Source organism: Nomascus leucogenys, chromosome 13, assembly GCF_006542625.1.
Source record: "Nomascus leucogenys isolate Asia chromosome 13, Asia_NLE_v1, whole genome shotgun sequence".
NCBI classification, from domain to species: Eukaryota; Metazoa; Chordata; class Mammalia; order Primates; family Hylobatidae; genus Nomascus; species Nomascus leucogenys.
The window spans coordinates 27,779,925-27,786,760 of NC_044393.1; positions in this window are offsets into that span (position 1 = coordinate 27,779,925).

Here is a 6,836-nt window from a genome sequence, read left to right on the forward strand (position 1 = left end):
CATCGCAGAGGTCACAGTGCCATCCAGGCTGCTGGGCAGTGAGTTCAAGCTTTTTCTTTTTTGAGCAGGAAACGATGCACCACGTGACCTTGGACAAGTTCTTTCCTTTCGTTTCACCAACTGCAGGATGAGACTGTGGTCTCTAAAGCCCCTTTCGGCTTTGACATCTTAGGAGTTTTACAGGGGGACAGACAATGAAGTCCAAAGCACCGCAATGCAGGGGTGAATCAGGATTCTGTAGCAAAAACCTGTCATAATGGGGCTCAAATTAAAAGGTACTGTATTGGCTCATGTAGGAGGAAGCCTGGGGATTGTGGGATGCAGGCAAGGCTGGATCCAGGTGCTCCAGATATTTTTCTTGGCTTTTCTTGCTCTTGTCTCTCAGCTCAGCTTCCTTCTGTGTTGGGCTCATCCTCATTTCAGGTACAAGGGCTTTCTGTGATGGGGATGATGACCCCTAGTAGGTCTAACTGAGAGTCCTCTAGAGCCACAGCTCTAAAAGCAAGTGGGGTCCTTTTGCGCCTTCTTGAAGAAGCATCCCAGGGAAGATGCCAGTTGGCCTAGCTAGAGTTGTGTGTCTGTCCCGGTGAGTGGAAGGATGGGGTGAGGTACTGTGATTGGCACTCCCACCAAAGATGACAAGGAGCAGAAAAAGTCGTCCTGAAAGCAAAGGAGGCCTGACATCAGAAGAGAGGTGAACAGAAATGAACTATGAAATCTAAAATAACAGCAACCGCCAACTATTCTAGGGGCCTTTAGTACAAGGACAGAGAGGAGGGGGGAATCTTCCAATCAATGACCTTCCAAGTATGGACATGCAGAATCTTGAGCAGACGATTCTAGTCCCTGAGAAGCAACAAGAAAAACACTCCGCTCCACCAGACTCTGACACCTAGAGCCAGCCACGTATGTGGTTCTTCTGACTGCAAATGCCGGGAGGGGTCAGGAAGGTTTGTGAGAGGCCCTTGCTGTCCAAGGAGGGGACGAGGATGGAGGTGTGAGGCAGCATGCCAGGACTTCAGAGGAGAGGAAAAATCGAGGACAGATGTGAGGCATGAAAGGTGGCAGTGGGGCTGGAGCAGGTGGGGCTGAGGAAACATGATTTTGACTATGGCAAAACACAAAATTAAAAAAGGATAACACTAGTAAAAACTGGAACAAAATATAGATTAATTACATTTCATCTTAAGATGAGAATGGACTTTTAAGCATTAAAGCAATGGGAAAAATATCAACAAGAAAAAGCTCGACATATGTAACATAAAAAATAAAGCGTACATTTCAAAATCAAAACATTAAAAAGCAAGTGGCAAACTGGGGGAAATATTTATCATATTAATGTATTTGTGATATGATAAATACAGTTTCAAAAACATATGAGGACACTAAGAGAAAAAGGGACAAAGGACATGAATAGACAATTTCCAAAAGGGAAATGAATAATGGTGTCGTCTTCTTCATTCAATCGGACCACAGAGAGCTCCTCTAACTAGCCCTATTCCACTCCTGATTTCAGGCTGCTGTACTTGGAGTGACAGTGTCTCACTTATTGATCCACAGGGTGGGCAGCTGAGGCAAGGCCTATCCAGAGGATGGCTGGTTGTTGCGTCAGCCCCTCAGGGGCTTTGCTTTTGCAGCATCTTTTTTTTTCTTTAATTAAAATTTTTTTTTTCTAGAGAAGGGGTCTCACCATGTTGCACAGGCTGGTCTCAAACTCCTGGGCTCGAGTGATCCTTCCACCTTGGCCTCCCAAAGTGCTGGGATTACACATGTAAGCCACCATACCTGTATGTAGCATCTCTTTGTAAAGCAAATGCCTTTTGCAAAAATCAACAGCAGTTCTGGTAGGACAGGGGTGGGTGAGAGGAGGGACGCCTTTGCTCGGGCATTCCACCCTGAGTGGCCCCTCACTGGCCCTCGCTGTCCTCAAGGGGGGCAGATGCAGGCTCCTTCCAGATCAGAAGCAACCCCACCCGCAGGTACCACCTTGCTCTGGGCCAGGTCAGTCCGGTGTCCCCAGAGGCCCAGACACAAACACAAAGGGTCTGGATGGAAATATCAGCAAGGTGTCATGACCCCAGAGTGGGGGTCATGCCTGCCACGCTTGTAAGTGACTGATACTGCCAGTTGCCAGGCTGCAGCCTCGGATCCACTGGTGATGACCTTGGATTAAGTAACTGTCTTTGTTGGGGAGCGCTGCATGGTGGCCAGGGTTGGGTGGGACTCACAGGCTTGGGCTCCAACTCCAGGCGGGCTCAGCAGCCTCTGCTTTCCGCAAAGTCCCTTCACCTTGTGGGGCCTTGGCTTCCTTCTTCCTTGTCTGGACAAGGAGGAAGGATGAGGCCTTCCCTGGAGAGCTGGGGCTCCAGACTGAGGAAGGCAAGTAAAGGGCCTAACACAGTGCACGGCAGCCAGGAGGGAAGCTCCCGACACACACCGGCTCTTAGTAATCACCTCTACGTCCTGGAAGTTCTGCGGCAGAAGTGGGTGTATGAATGATTCCAACCAAGAACCATTAGTACCAATAGAGAATTCACATGCCCTCAACTCCTGTTTTTTGGGGTTTTCTTTTGAGACAGTGTCTTGCTTTTTCACCCAGGCTGGAGAGCAGTGGCGTCATCATAGCTCACACAGCCTCAACCTGCTGGGCTCAAACAATCCTCCTGCCTTAGCCTCCTGAGTAGCTGGGACTACAGGTGTGTGCCACCATGCCTGGCTAATTTAAAAATTTTTTTGTAGGGATGGTGTTTCGCCATGTTGCCCAGGCTGGTCTCGAACTCCTGAGCTCAAGCGAGCTGCCTGCCTTAGCCTCCCAAAGTGCTGAGATTACAGGTGTGAGCCACTGCGGCCGGCCCTCAATTCCCTTTTAGTCGTATGGACACCTGAACAGTAAGTGGGACCATCCTCACTGCCCATCAGCAGCAAGAACATCCACACAGGTGCTGATAGTGCAACCACAGTCTATCAGGGGGCCCTGACTCACCCACTGCTTCTCAACAGAGCCACTTCAAGTCCTCCACTGCCACCCCATCACCCAGAAAACCCGTGACAGCCCTCCCAATCCTTCATCATTGCCCCACCTCCCCAAATGTACCATGGACATCTGAGAATAGGAAGGGTCAACATACCCCATGATGGGACAGTCAAGAGGTAACTCCTGTTGGGGGTGCGGGCCCAAAAAGTTGGCATTCTGCCCAGATCTGCAACCTTGGGGAAGTGGGGGCTATCAGGCTAGAAGGGACCTTCAAAGACATCCCTTCTGATCCATCTTCTGAATCATGGTACAGCACAGCCTGCCCCCGATACCACTGTGACCTGAGTCACTATTACCTCTCACCTGGATTGTCACATTAGCTCCTTAGCAGTCCTTCTGCTTCCACCCTTACCCCCTGCAGTCTATGTCCAACACAGCAGCTTGGGATCCTGTTACAAACAGAAGTCAGCTGCCAGGTATAGCTCATGCCTGTAGTCCCAGCTACTGAGGAGGCTGAGGTGGGTCACTTGACTCTGGGAGTTTGAGGCTGTAGGGTGCTGTGATAGCACCTGTGAATAGCCACTGCACCCCAGCCTGGGCAACATAGTGAGACCCCGTCTCGAAAAAAAAAAAAAAGCAAAAACATGGAAGTCAGGTCATGACACTCTTCTGCTTGAAACCCTCAACTGTGTCCCCATTTCGCTGATAAAATGGACAGGTCTTACAACAGCCCATAAGCCCTGGACAACCTGGTCCCTCTGTAAGTTACTCTCTGGTTTCCTCTCCTAGTATTCTCGTCTTTGATCACCCCACTCCTGCCTACTGACCCTGACTCCCTGATGCTCCTCCAATACACCAGACAGGCTCCTGCCCCAGGGCCTTTGCCTTTGCTGTTTGTTCTGCTGGAACACTCTCTAAACCCCTGCATGGCTCACTTGCTCACCTTTAAATCTTTGCCCAAATGCCACCCCCTTTAAATTGCAGTGTCTCGGCTGGGCACAGTGGCTCACGCCTGTAATCCCAGCACTTTGGGAGGCTGAGGTGGGCAGATCACGAGGTCAGGAGATCGAGACCATCCTGGCTAACATGGTGAAACCCTATCTCTATTAAAAATACAAAAAATTAGCTGGGCGTGGTGGCAGGTGCCTGTAGTCCCAGCTACTCAAGAGGCTAAGGCAGAAGAATGGCTTGAACCCGGGAGGCAGAGCTTGTAGTGAGCCGAGATCACGCCACTGCACTCCAGCCTGGGCAACAGAGGGAGATTCTAGCTCAAAAAAAAAAAAAAAAAAAAAAAAAAAAAATGCAGCATCTCCCCTCACCCTGCCAGGACTCTCCGTTCCCCTTACCCTGCTCTATTTTGTTTCCCAGGAGCATTTCTCAGGATGGGCCCACTCTGCAATCTACTTAGCATGCTTACTGTGTGGCTCCCCCACGAGAATGTTAGCTTACTGTGGTCCCTGAGTGCCACAGGCATGGAGCTGACCTCGGCCGCCCTGTGGCTTCTCCCCGGCTCCCCACTCTACACTCTCGAGTATGTGGAGACCTCCTCCTTAGGCCAGCCCTCCCACCTCTGTTCTTGGGTGAAGGTCCTACATTTTTCTCCAACGCTCCTCACTGCAAGCGGGCTCTCCTGAAGATGTAACACCATCTGTCGTCCCTTCGAAGTGACAGGCCAGACCTGAGCCAGGTGCACTTTTTGGAAGTGGACAGAGGGAAGAGGGAGAAATCAGGAGAGAGAGGCAGCAAGACAAAGACCCAAGGAAGAGGGAACTGTTGAGTTTCTTTCGGGCGGGGCCACCTGACACTGGACAATGCAACTGAGACGCCCCTATTTTTTGCCGCCTCCCACCAAGCAGCTGTCACCCTGATAAGGCTCAGGATTCCTGTTTTCCAGAGAAATTGAGAGAGTCGACACAGATCCAGGACACATGAGAGTAGGCCCGGCAGGCTGGGGGTGGGTGGGGTGGTGGTGGGGCAGGGGACAGGGGGAGCTGAGTGCCAAATGAATGCCTGTGCACCCTGCCCCCCAGTAGTGAGCAGCTGACATTATTTCCCACTCTCATCCCACCACTCAGCCCACCTCTCAGCAGGGAGGCCCGTCCAGGAGCCCAGGGTTGGGGGAGAGCAAGCCAGTACCGGAGACCTTGGATGCTCTGGAGATAGAAGGGTCTAGAAGGCTCTAACAGAAACAAAGCCTGTCCAGGCCAGATCCAGTGAATCTGAGGTGGGGAAGTGCCATATACAGTCAGCGGGGGACTGAAAACAGAAGCAGCGTCTGCAGAGCTGCAGGACCACACGGGCTCCCGGATTACTGGGTAGCTCAGGTGAGCCTCCCCCTGAAAGGAGTATGGTCCTGATTTCAATCTGGCGGACGTGACTCAGTGCTGGCCTTGACCGTGGCATTCACTCTGCATTTTCAGCCCCCATGTCAGCAGAGGCAGCATCTTAGTCAAGCCAAAGTCTGATTAGTTGGAGAGACCAGCATGTCCCAGTGCCCTGGGAATATTAAGTAATATTTACAAGGGGATGATGGTGGGGAGATAATGGTAAGAGGCAGTCAACATTGGGGAACTCCTCCACTGCTCAAGTGGTGAGAAATTCAATGGGAACGAGGCTCACAGCAGGGAGGGTTTGCCATGGGGACAGCAGAAGGGGTTAGAAAGTCGCTACCTCTGCTGATTCTGCTAATAGGATGAGCCAGCCTTGCAAATAAGAGATAGACCCCATGAGGCCTGCATTTGAGAGGGTTTTAAAATCAGGCCAGGTCCTGCCAATAGCTTCACACGTAGATGTGTTAGAGCTGGAAGGGAGCTTGGAGATCAGCAGTGCCACTGGTTCTGTTCCGAAAGCGTCTGCCTTCCAAAAATACTGCAAGTATTAAGTAATAATTAATCTGTTTTCACATTTTTTATTCATCAAAGACATACAGAGGACTGCCCGTTGGGATGAGCAGGAGAAGACCTAAAGTGGATGTCACTGCAGCCCCAAACAAAAGAGACCTATTGTTTTTTTTTTTTGTCAGCCCAGCCATGTTATCCTGTATAAATGTAGTTTCCGTTTTGAAAACATTTAAAATAACACAAGGGTCAACTTTTAAATACCCGTGGGAGCCCGCAGATTCTATATCAGAAACCTAAATCCAAACCTTTATTTTTTTTTTTTGAGATGGAGTCTCACTCTGTGGCCAGGCTGGAGTGCAGTGGCGCAATCTCGGCTCACTGCAACCCGCACCTCCCGGGTTCATGCCTCAGCTTCCTGATTAGCTGGGTCTACAGGCACGCGCCACCACACCCAGCTAATTTTTGTATTTTTAGTAGAGACAGGGTTTCACCATGTTGGCCAGGATTGTCTCAATCTCTTGACCTTGTGATCTGCCCGCCTCAGCCTCCCAAAGTGCTGGGATTACAGGGGTGAGCCACTGCGCTCGGCCCCAAGCCAACTCTTACTTCATGCGAGGAGCTGAGGCTCAGAGAACATAAGCAGCTTGCTCAAGATCACACAGCTGGCTGGCAGCAGGGCCAAGGCTGGGAGCAGGGTGGAGGGGAAGGCTGCCCTGGACACGTGGGGCCAGCAAGGAAGGAAATCGGAGCTGTGAATGCAGCGGCAGAGTGGGCTGTGGACACCAGAGGCAGGGTCCTGACTCTTGTTCTCAGTATTCACTGGCTGTGACCCTGGCAGAGTGATTTCAGCTGAGCCCATTTTCCTATCAGCAAAACGGGGATAATTGGAGTACCTACCACATATTGCTGAGGATTTCAGTGCAGTAACAGAACAGAGCCGTTGGTAAACAGTAGCTAGTTTTATTTAACCTGTTAACCGTGTGTGTGTGTGTGTGTGTAGGGGGCGTGCATCTGTGTAAACA